A 10,210-nucleotide genomic window follows, 5' to 3' on the forward strand; every position below is an offset into this window, starting at 1 on the left:
GCCAAAATAGTCTCCAAGTGGGATAGTTGGACAGGCTTTTGTTGCATGTAGCATGTATTTCATATCTAACTTAAAAACTGTAGATCTATCTGAATACAAGGATCACTCTAGAGAGGAAACTCCATCTCTAGGTTTGCAAATATCCTGTCACCTGGAACAGAGCAGAGCAGGAGCTTGAGGATCTGGATGGCGTCACCATTGTGTAGCTTCTTTCTTGTGTGACGTTGCTCAGGTTCCACCCTCCAGAAATGGCTCCATTTATAAGGTTCAGATCAGCATGGCTGAGCCCAGCACGGGGTGGTGGTGAGGGGTCATTTATGCCAAGAACCAGGGAGTCTGATGGTGAAATTCTTAGCTCCCAAGGTTGTGGTTAAAAGTCTTGCAAGATGGTCTTTTCTGACTTACTGTTTGAATATGTTAGTAATGGGAACCTGTCGTCTTCATATAGTCCAGCTTCTCGGATAATTTGCTCAGCATACAGATTGAATTGGTACAGTGAAAGAATTCACACATGATGTTCACCTTTCCTGATTTTAAACCACAGAGTATTCCCTTGTTCTCTTCAATCGACTGGCTCTTGATCTATGTACAGTTTTCTTATGGGCACAATTAAGTGTTTTGGAACTTCCACTATTTGCAATGTTATCCATAATTTGTTATGATCCACACAGTCCAATGTCTTTGCATAGTCAATAAAACATAGGTAAACATCCTTCTGGTATTCTCAGTTTTCAGCCAGGATCCATCTGACTTCAGCTATGATATTTCTATTCCTTGTCCTCTTCTGAATCCGGCTTGAATTTCTGGCAGTTCCCTGTTGATAAACTGCTGCAGTCACCCTTGAATGATCTTCAGCAAAATTTTACTTGTGTGTGATATTAATGATATTGTTGGGTAATTCCTGCATTTGGTTGGATCACCTTTCTTGGGAATAGGCATAAATATGGATCTCTTCCAGTTGGTTGAACAGGTAGCTGTCTTCCAAATATCTTGGTATAGAGGAGTGAGCGCTTCCAGCGCTGCATCTGTTTGTTGGAACATCACAGTAGGATGCAGTAGGATCGTGTAAAATCTCTTCCTGTGATTTTTCTGGACTGCATTTATGCAATCTGGCTTCCAGTTCATTTACTACTCCATGTTCTCTAGACTTGTCATCAAATCTGTAAATCACACAATATTATTTCATTTTCTGCTTAGACTAAACCCAGATGGTTTTTATTTTTTACAGCCAAAAGCCCTACCATGAAAGTTTTTCCCCCAGAATATTTAAAGTTTTACTATCCTCTTTATACCTCTAATGAAATATAGAATACTTTTTGGATTTGTAAAAAAATAACTTATTAGCATATTGTTAAGGGTTGTGTTATATATGTAAGTGAACTTGGTAGAATTCATGCTTCCATTTATTTATCTCTGATTCATGTGTTTATTAAAAAAATACTAATTGAAAATCTATTACATGCCAGGTATTCTTCTGTGTATTAGTGTTATAGTAATGGTGGTAACGAGTTAAAGACATGAGCCTTACTCTAAGTAGTATAAGTGGAAGGGATACAGGTATTCATTAAAGGATGGCACAAAAATGCTTAATTTGAGGTAGAAAATGTATGCATGAGGCCAATCAGGAAGGGCCCTCTAAGTCTCTTTTGTATCTATCCTATACATAAAGAAAGGATTTTGCAGGCAGATGACATGATCAAATTTGCTTTTCAAAAAGATGACTCTGTTTTCAGTGATGTATGATTTAGACACAGTCAAGTCCCCTTAGGAAACTATTTCAGGAATCCAGGTGGTGGCTTGGTCTAAGGCCATTGCATGGAGGGATGAAGAGAAGTGGATAGATTTGGGAATATGTTGGTTGTAAAACTGGCAGGGCTTGGCAGTGAACAGGCTATGAGGTAATGGGTAGTGTCAAGGATGAGTCTAATGTTTCTGGTTTACATAACTGGCTGCGTGGTGGTTTCTTCTCTAGGGTGGAGCTTTGTGGGGTTGGGATATGGGCTAGGGGGAAGACCATGAGTTAGAGTCCAGAGATAATGAGTTTGAGGTATATGATCATTAAGGTTGTGTGTCAACTTGACTTGGCCATTATTTTCAGTGGTTTGGCAGTTAATATGTAGTTTGGCAGTCATGTAATGATGTAATCATCTCCAAGATGAGATCTGATATAATGTGATCACCTCCATGATGGGACTTCCTGTGAGAAGCCAATCAGTTGAAAGGGAATTTCCTTGGGGATGTGGCCTGCATCCAATATAGGTGGACTTTTGGCAATGCTCCTGAGCCTTTCCTCATTCTGGATCCTGTAGCTGTTTCCTGTTCATCTGATCTCTGGTTCTTGGGACTAGAACTAGCAGCTTGCCTGCTAGTCTTGGGATTTGTCAGCCTGAATCTTGAGTTTGCCAGTCCCTGTAGCTACCTGAGTCAGGAGAAGCCTCCAGCCTGACCCATGGACTTGGAACTTTCCAGCCTCAACAACCATGTGAGCCTTTTTCCTTGATATAGATCTCTCTCTCTCTCTATATATGTGCCAATATATATGTTTATATATATAGAGAGAGAGTCAGAGAGAGAGAATATACATATATATAGAGAGAGACAGATGCTTCATCTAGCCTAATACAAGTTGTCTTTGAGACATACAAGAAGAAATTTAAAAGTCTGTAATTCAGAGGAGATTTCTCTTATAGAGATATAAATTGGCACAAGATACACCCCTTCTTGTCCAGTATCATAGACTTTGAAAGAATTAATGCTTTCCTTTATTAATTTTTAAAAAATTCATCCATTTGTTCAGCAAATATTAATTTGCCAAATACTCAATGCCTGGTACTGTGCCATGTACTTTGTGGATATAATATTTTGTATGTGTCAATTAAAGTGTGACAATAAATTTGTAATAAGTATGTATTTAAGTTTTTATGATAAATATAACAAAAACGTGTACACTTGTTATGGAATTTTATATAAATTTAATTATTTGTTGTATATATTCTTTCCTGACTAGAATTTTCCACATAACAATATAAGAACATCTATTTTGTTGTATGTGTCTGTAATTTATTCACTTTCATTGCAGCATAGTATTTTTCTGTGTGAATATGTCAAATATACCATTGATAAGCATTTGTGATAATTTTTATTTTGGCAATTATAGGAGAAACTGCTTTGAAATTTCTCATTCATAAACCCTGGAGAACCTAACCACACATATCTCCAAGGCATACACCTCAAAATGGAATTTCCCTCTCATAGAATATATGTGTGTGCAGCTTTACTAGGTCATGCCTATTTTCCAAAATTCTTACATGTATTGACCTGCGTACAGAGGTATGTCAGCAGTGTATGCGCCAATTTACACTCATGCTTCAGCATTATACGAGAGCTCTTGGTGCTATGCAACTTAATCTACGCTTAGAATTGTCAGACTCTTTGATTTTTACAAATACGAAGTGTGTGTGGAAGCCCTTCATTGAATAGCCCTGAAAACTAACGGGATTGAAAATCTTTTCCTGTATTTTTAGGCCATTTTCATTTTGTTCAAATTCCTATTAAAGTTTGTGGAAGTTATCAATTATTTCCTCTCAGCTCCGAATTCACCCTATAATACATGCTCTGTGATAATAAGCTGAATTCTTTCAGCATTTCTGCTTCACAATGAGTGTGATGTTAGTTTTCTCATTAGAAGGTGTTGGAGTGCCATTGTAGGAGGAAGCGACTTTCTTGACTGCATGTTGATCAGTGGTATGGGTAGTTCTCTGTCCCAGCCATGCACCCAGAGGACATGGTGCCTTGATGACTTTGCAGTCTTGACTCTGCCTGGTGATTACCATCCCACAGCCCAATCGACAAGGACACTGTGCGCTCCTGACCTCCTATCTGCTCTGGAGTCCCCAGTTCCTCTGGATGCCTGCATATCCAACCTATGGCTATGGTTCTTCTTTGCTTTTCTGTGCCCTGGAGGATGACTTCCTTCTTGCTCAGCAATCACTGACCAGTTCTCTCCTGTGCAACCAGAGAACTTCTTACCATTCAGTGGGCTGCAATCTATATCTTCTCAAACTATGTCTGAATACCAGCCTTCCAGTACTCTCCTTCAGCCTGTGATGCCATGTAAAGTTTTCTTACATATTATAGTTATGTTTTTAAATCGTAGTTTAATAATGCTTTATACTAAACTTCCCTTTACCTAACTGTAGATTGTTCTCCAGAATCTGTCCGATTTTGTACATGATGTAGTGCCTTCAAATAGTTGTTTTTGGGATTCTATATTTTATATCTGTGGAATGTTCTATCTGGTTGGAGCTTACTTGGCCATATCAGAAGTAGAACACAGAAGTGTGTCCATTAACTTTTACAACATTGGTATTTTAAATTCTTCTTTGTTATTGATCTTAGTGTAATTGCATGTTGAAACACCCCTACCTGACCAACCACCTGGCAAAGATCTGTATTCGTACTCACTTTGAAGAAAGATGATCAAAGGTAATGTGAAAATTAATGAATAATATTTTTAATACCAGAACTTAGAAAAATATTGGCTGAAAAAAAAAAAGTAATTAAAAAATGTCTGCAGTCATCCAGTGGCAGGGAACTACCAGAAGTTAAAGCCGGATTCAGAAGAGGACATGGAAGGAGGGATAACGTTACTGATGTCAGACGGATCTTGAGTGAAGGCAGAGAATACTAGAAAGATGTTTTCTGATATTTTATCAACTACTTAAAGGCATTTGACTGTGTAGATCATAACAAATTATAGCTAACATTATGAAGAATGGGAATTCCAGAACACTTAATTTTTCTCATGCAGGTCTGTACATGGATCAAGAGACAGTTGTATGAGAAGAACACTTTGACCCCAAGTGCCGTTCTTTATCCCTGCTAATATTGCATGGTTCCAAATGGAAAAATGTGGGCAACAGGGTTGTATCTTCCACTTTTCTTATTCAATCTATATGCTGAACAATTAAATTGAAAAGTTGGAGTGTGTGAAGAAGAATGTGGCATCATGATTGGAGGAAGACTCATTAACAACCTGTGATATGCAGATGGCACAACTGCTTACAGAAAATTAACATGACTCAAGGCACTTACTGATGAAGTTCAACGACAACAGCCTTCAACATGGAAGACTCCTGACAATGAAGATAAAGAAAATCCTCACAACTGGACTGATAAACAAAATCGTGATAGATGCAGAAAAATTGGAAATTGTCAAGGATTTCATTTACTTGGATCAGCAGTCAAAGTCCACGGAGACAGCAGTCAAGAAATCAAGGGTTGTATTGCTGGCAAATCTGCCTCAAAAGACCTCTTTAAAGTTCTAAAAAGCAAAGATGTCACACTGGTGACTAAGGTGCACCTGACCCAAGCCATGGTCTTTTCAATCACCTCATATGCATGTGAAATCTGAACAATGAAAAAGAAAGAAGAATGGACGCATCTGAATTGTGATGTTGGAGATATACCACGGACAGCCAGAAGATTGAGTTAATATATCCTAGAAGAAATAAAACCAGAATGCTCTTTAGAAGAGAGAATGGCAAGACTTCGTCTTACTTATTTTGAACACCTTACCAGGAAAGACCATTTGATAGAATAGGACATCGTGATTGATAAAGTAGAGGGTTAGCGAAAAGGAGGCAAACCCTCAGTGAAACACATTGACACAATTGCCACAACAATGGACTCAAACACACTGAATTTCATAGATATGGTGCAGGACTCTGCAATGTTTGATTCTGTCATACATAAAGTCTCTCTGAGCTGGAGTCAACTGCATGACACCTATCAACGACAATGTCCACATTGAATAGGACTGACCTATATCATCAATACAATATTGGGGAAATGATACTGTGTGACTTCTGAGGCTACGTCATTAAAGACTTTATGATTTCTGCCTACTTTCCCTTGGGTAATTTACATTAAGAGAAGGCAAAAGCCAAAGAAATGAAGTAAAATATGGGAGTGAATATGGATATCTATCAGTTGTATGAAATAAAGTTTTTCAGGGTATAGAATATATGTAGGACCAACGATCTTTCTTTTTGCAGCCAAGTACTTAACCGCTGCACCACCAGATCTCCTGAAAATATATATGACGATAACAGGTAACTTAGTGGGAAGATCTACAAAGCTAAAATATTCTATAGTCCTTGAATTGTCTATAAGTAAAAATGCAAATTTATATACATAGCTAAAAAAGGTGGTTCTTTTCTCTCTATTTTTTTTGCTTTATAGTGTGATGTAAAAAAAAGCCTTATCGAAGTAAAATTAACACATAATAAATCATGTCTGCAACATTTGACATGTATATATTCCTGAAATTATTACCACAATCAAGATAGTGAATGTATTCACATAAATGTTTATTATTATCATGTCCTCTTGATTAATCGACCTGGTAGTATTGTTTTCTGAAATCTACTTGATCTGATATTAAATATAGTCACTTCACTGTCTTTTTGACTAGTGTTAGAATGGTTAATATTTTAAGTTTTAATCTATTTTTACTTTGCTATTTGTTTTCTGGAAACCCTGGTGGTGTAGTGGTTAAATGCTACAGCTGCTAACCCAGGGGTTGGCAGTTCAAACCCATCAGGAGCTCCTTGGAAACTCTACAGGGCAGTTCTACTCTGTCCTATAGGGTCGCTGAGTTGGAATCGACTTGATGGCACTGGGTTTGGTTTTTTTTGTTTTATTTGTTTTCTATTTGTCCCATCTGTTCTCTGTCCCCTTTTGCTTCTGCTTTTTTTGCCTTCTTATAAATCATTTGTTACCTTTCCTTTCTATTTCTTTGGTTGGCTTATTAGCTATAATTTTTTGTTTTGTTATTGTATTGGTTGCTTTGGGGCTTCTAATACACAATTTTAACTTAGACTATCTTCAAGTGATATACCACTTCACATGCAGATTAGAAACTTAGAATGGTGTATTTCATTTCCTCCTTCCAAGGCTTTATGCTATTTTTGCCATGCATTATACTGGTACATATATTATAAACTCCAGAAGTACCGTCCACATATACCTGTAGTTCTCTCTCTGCAGATTCTTCTTTTTTGGTACTTTGGCCTAAAAGCTTCGACCACTCTAGTTTTTCTGAACTCTCAGCTCTGTCTCCTCAACTTAGAGAGTCTGCTGGGCTCCTCCTGTGTTCCTTCTCCCTGTGGTGCAACCTGAAAACTCTTTCAGGGCAGCTGGCTACTGCCATCATAGTGCTCACTTTGTTTGATTCCTGTCTCTTAGTTATCTCTGTCCTTTAATGCCTGATGGCCAGGGTCTTGAAAACCATTCATGTGTGCGTGCATGCGTGAGTGTGTGTGCGTGTGTATATGAACACAGAAAACCCTGGTGGCTTACTGGTTCAGTGCTTCAGCTGCTAACCAAAAGGTGTGCAGTTTGAATCCACCAGGTGCTCCTTGGAAACTCTGTGGGGCAGTTCTACTCTGTCCAATAGGTTGCTGTGAGTTGGAATAGACTCAACAGCAATGGCTTTTGTACATGTATACATAGGTGTGTGCATATATATATATGTTTGGTTGTTTCACATGGAGGGAAAACCTCGTTCTTATTACTATATATTACCTAGAAGTGAAAGGGGATTTTCCACTGAGATTTGAAATTTTGGTTGTTCTGTCTCTACTTTCGAGAAATTCTGTTTGGTTCCTTTTCAAATTTGCAGTGTCGCTATTTTTAGTTTTTACACCTTGCACACATGCTGTTTGTTACTTGTTTTTTTTTTCAAATAAACTCATATCATGCCCTGATCTGAAGTATTAGCAGAACTCCTTTTTCTTCCCTGTTATTTCTGCTGCATCACATTCATGTTCATGTCTTAGCTATCTTACTCTCTTGGATGTAAAGAATCTATGACTTCTTGTTGGTATTGGCCCTTGAAAAGTCATTTGTGACATTTCCTGAGGACTTAGGATGGGTACGCCCTCTTCCAGAGAGGCTTCCATCTGTGGACCCTACTGTCGTGCAACCTTAAACCAACTTCAAGATTGGAGAGTTCCAGACCACCTAGGCCATGAGTACCTGGAGTGAAAAATCCTCTCAAGGGCTGATTGCAAGCAAAACTCCGCAAGGAAACCTTGTTTGTCTGTTCTTGTCCGTTTTCACAATGCACCCCTTATCAGTTCCTATGAAGGGAGTGATAGGTTCCACTTTCTCTTTGTTTCACACTTACTTTGAAATTAGTGGCCCCTTGTGTCCTACCTCTTTATAGGGTCCCTGAGGACTCCCCACATGGGCAACTTCTGTACCTGTCTTCCATTTCTCTGGCCTTTGCAGAGCCCGGAATCTAATCTCAAGTGTTTGCTGTGTCTTTATAGTATCCTCAGGATAAAAGTGGCTTTAGTGCTCAGATACTTTTTGGCCATAAACATTTCTCAAAAATTGAGTCAAAAGATCCTCATTTTCTTCTTTCCTTTTCTCTTCTTTTGTATTTTCCCAGCATATTTGCTTGTTTGGTTTCACCATGATTGCTGATTTCAGGAATCTGGCCCATCATTTATGAAACCTGAACCCATTTAATAATTTTTTAAATTTAAAATAGAGGCTCTTCACATTGTAGGGATAGCAACTAGGGTCACATAACAATGTGTATATAAATTTTTATAGAAGAAACTAACTTGAGATTTAAACTTTCACCTAGAGCACAAAAAATAAAATAAAATAGAGGCTCTTAATGAGATCATTTAGGAGTCCGGGGCTTTAGAGCTTCTGAGTTGTTATTATAGCTTGTAAATTGACTTCTGTCTTTTCTAATCATTGAATTATACTTCATGATGATATTTTTGGTTCTTGATTTACATTGGTTACTTTCACAACCTATTGCCCATGCAGTTTGTTTCCACGCTCATTGATTGCTTTGCATATGCCCCTCCACGCCCAGGCTGGCTGCTCAGATATTATAAATGGTGCCTTTGCAATGTGAGCTGATCTGCATCAGGCAGGCAGGGGCAGCAAGATGGTGCCACAGACTCTGATCCTCATGTGTCTGTTGCTCTGGGTCTCTGGTGAGAACATTAAAACTGCCTCTATTTTTCTAGAGTGGTATCTTTGCAGAATTGAAAAATGGTTTTAATACGTAGTGAGAAATGGTGGCTATTTCCAAAATGGACTCAGTTATTTGCTGAGATGTATTATTATCACCAGGTAGCACGTTTAAGACAGGATATTTTAATGTGTCTATGATAATATGTGTATATGTATGTATGTGTGATAAATGTCCATTTGTGATTTCAGGTGCCATTGGGAACATTATGATGACCTAGTCTCCAGCCTCCTTGGCTGTATCTCCAGGGGAAACAGCTACATCAGTTCCAAGTTCAGCCAGAGTATTAGTAGCAACTGAGCCTGGTTCCAGCAGAAACCAGGACAGGGTCCTAGGCTGCTCATCTACAATGCATCCACCTGGGGATCTGGGGACCCTGACCGGTTCCATGGCACTGGATCTGGGACAGTCTTCACTCTGACCATCAGCGGCCTCCAGGCTGAGGATGTGGCACTTTATTACTGTCAGTAACATAATAGCTCTCCTCCCACAGTGCTGCAGCCCCAAACACAAACGTCCTACCCCAGGTTGCAGGCCAGTGAGTCTTCACTGCACCAGCTGCTTCCTTTCTCCTCAGCCCTGAAGCTGCACGCTTCCTCTGTCTGTCCCATCAGCTGGATCTCCTGACTAATTCCTGGGTTGTTTGCAAGGATGTGGATATTTTGGAGCACATTTCAGTCTTTTTGTAAAAATGCTGCAAAAATCTCTTATAGACTTTGTCAGGAGTTGTCATATCATAGGATTCTTCAAGTTTCACATGGATGGACCACATGACTGATCTGGAATAGGGTCCAGTAAGTGTTACACCCAGAGAGATCATTCTCTTTTCTTTGTGTCTTCTGAACTCTGCTACATTCCAATTTTATTTCCTTGTTCTCTTGGTCTTCTTCCTTTCTCTGCACTTAGCACACCATCCCAACTCTTGACCTTCCCACTCTTAAACCCTTGACGCTTCATATTCAAAACTTCCTTCGAAGAAGGCAGTATTCCTCTTTCTGGTTCTTTCCACATATGCTGTTTCCCAGTCATGCTTTCTGATCTATTTCACTGTAGGTTTTTTCCTACTCTAGCTCTTATTTTACTATCCTATTTTCTCCATTTCTTTCAGTGGCTCCTCATTCTTTCAAAGGAGAGTCTCTAATTCACTAA

The 10,210-nt window shown here is 38.8% G+C and overlaps 1 pseudogene; it reads left to right on the forward strand.

Annotated features, from left to right (window-relative positions):
* Positions 1–9,532, forward strand: part of LOC111747772 (immunoglobulin kappa variable 4-1-like) — a 30,402-nt pseudogene extending 20,870 nt beyond the window's left edge.
* The last annotated feature ends 678 nt before the right edge of the window (positions 9,533–10,210 follow it).

Source organism: Loxodonta africana, chromosome 15, assembly GCF_030014295.1.
Source record: "Loxodonta africana isolate mLoxAfr1 chromosome 15, mLoxAfr1.hap2, whole genome shotgun sequence".
In the NCBI taxonomy this organism is placed as follows: Eukaryota; Metazoa; Chordata; class Mammalia; order Proboscidea; family Elephantidae; genus Loxodonta; species Loxodonta africana.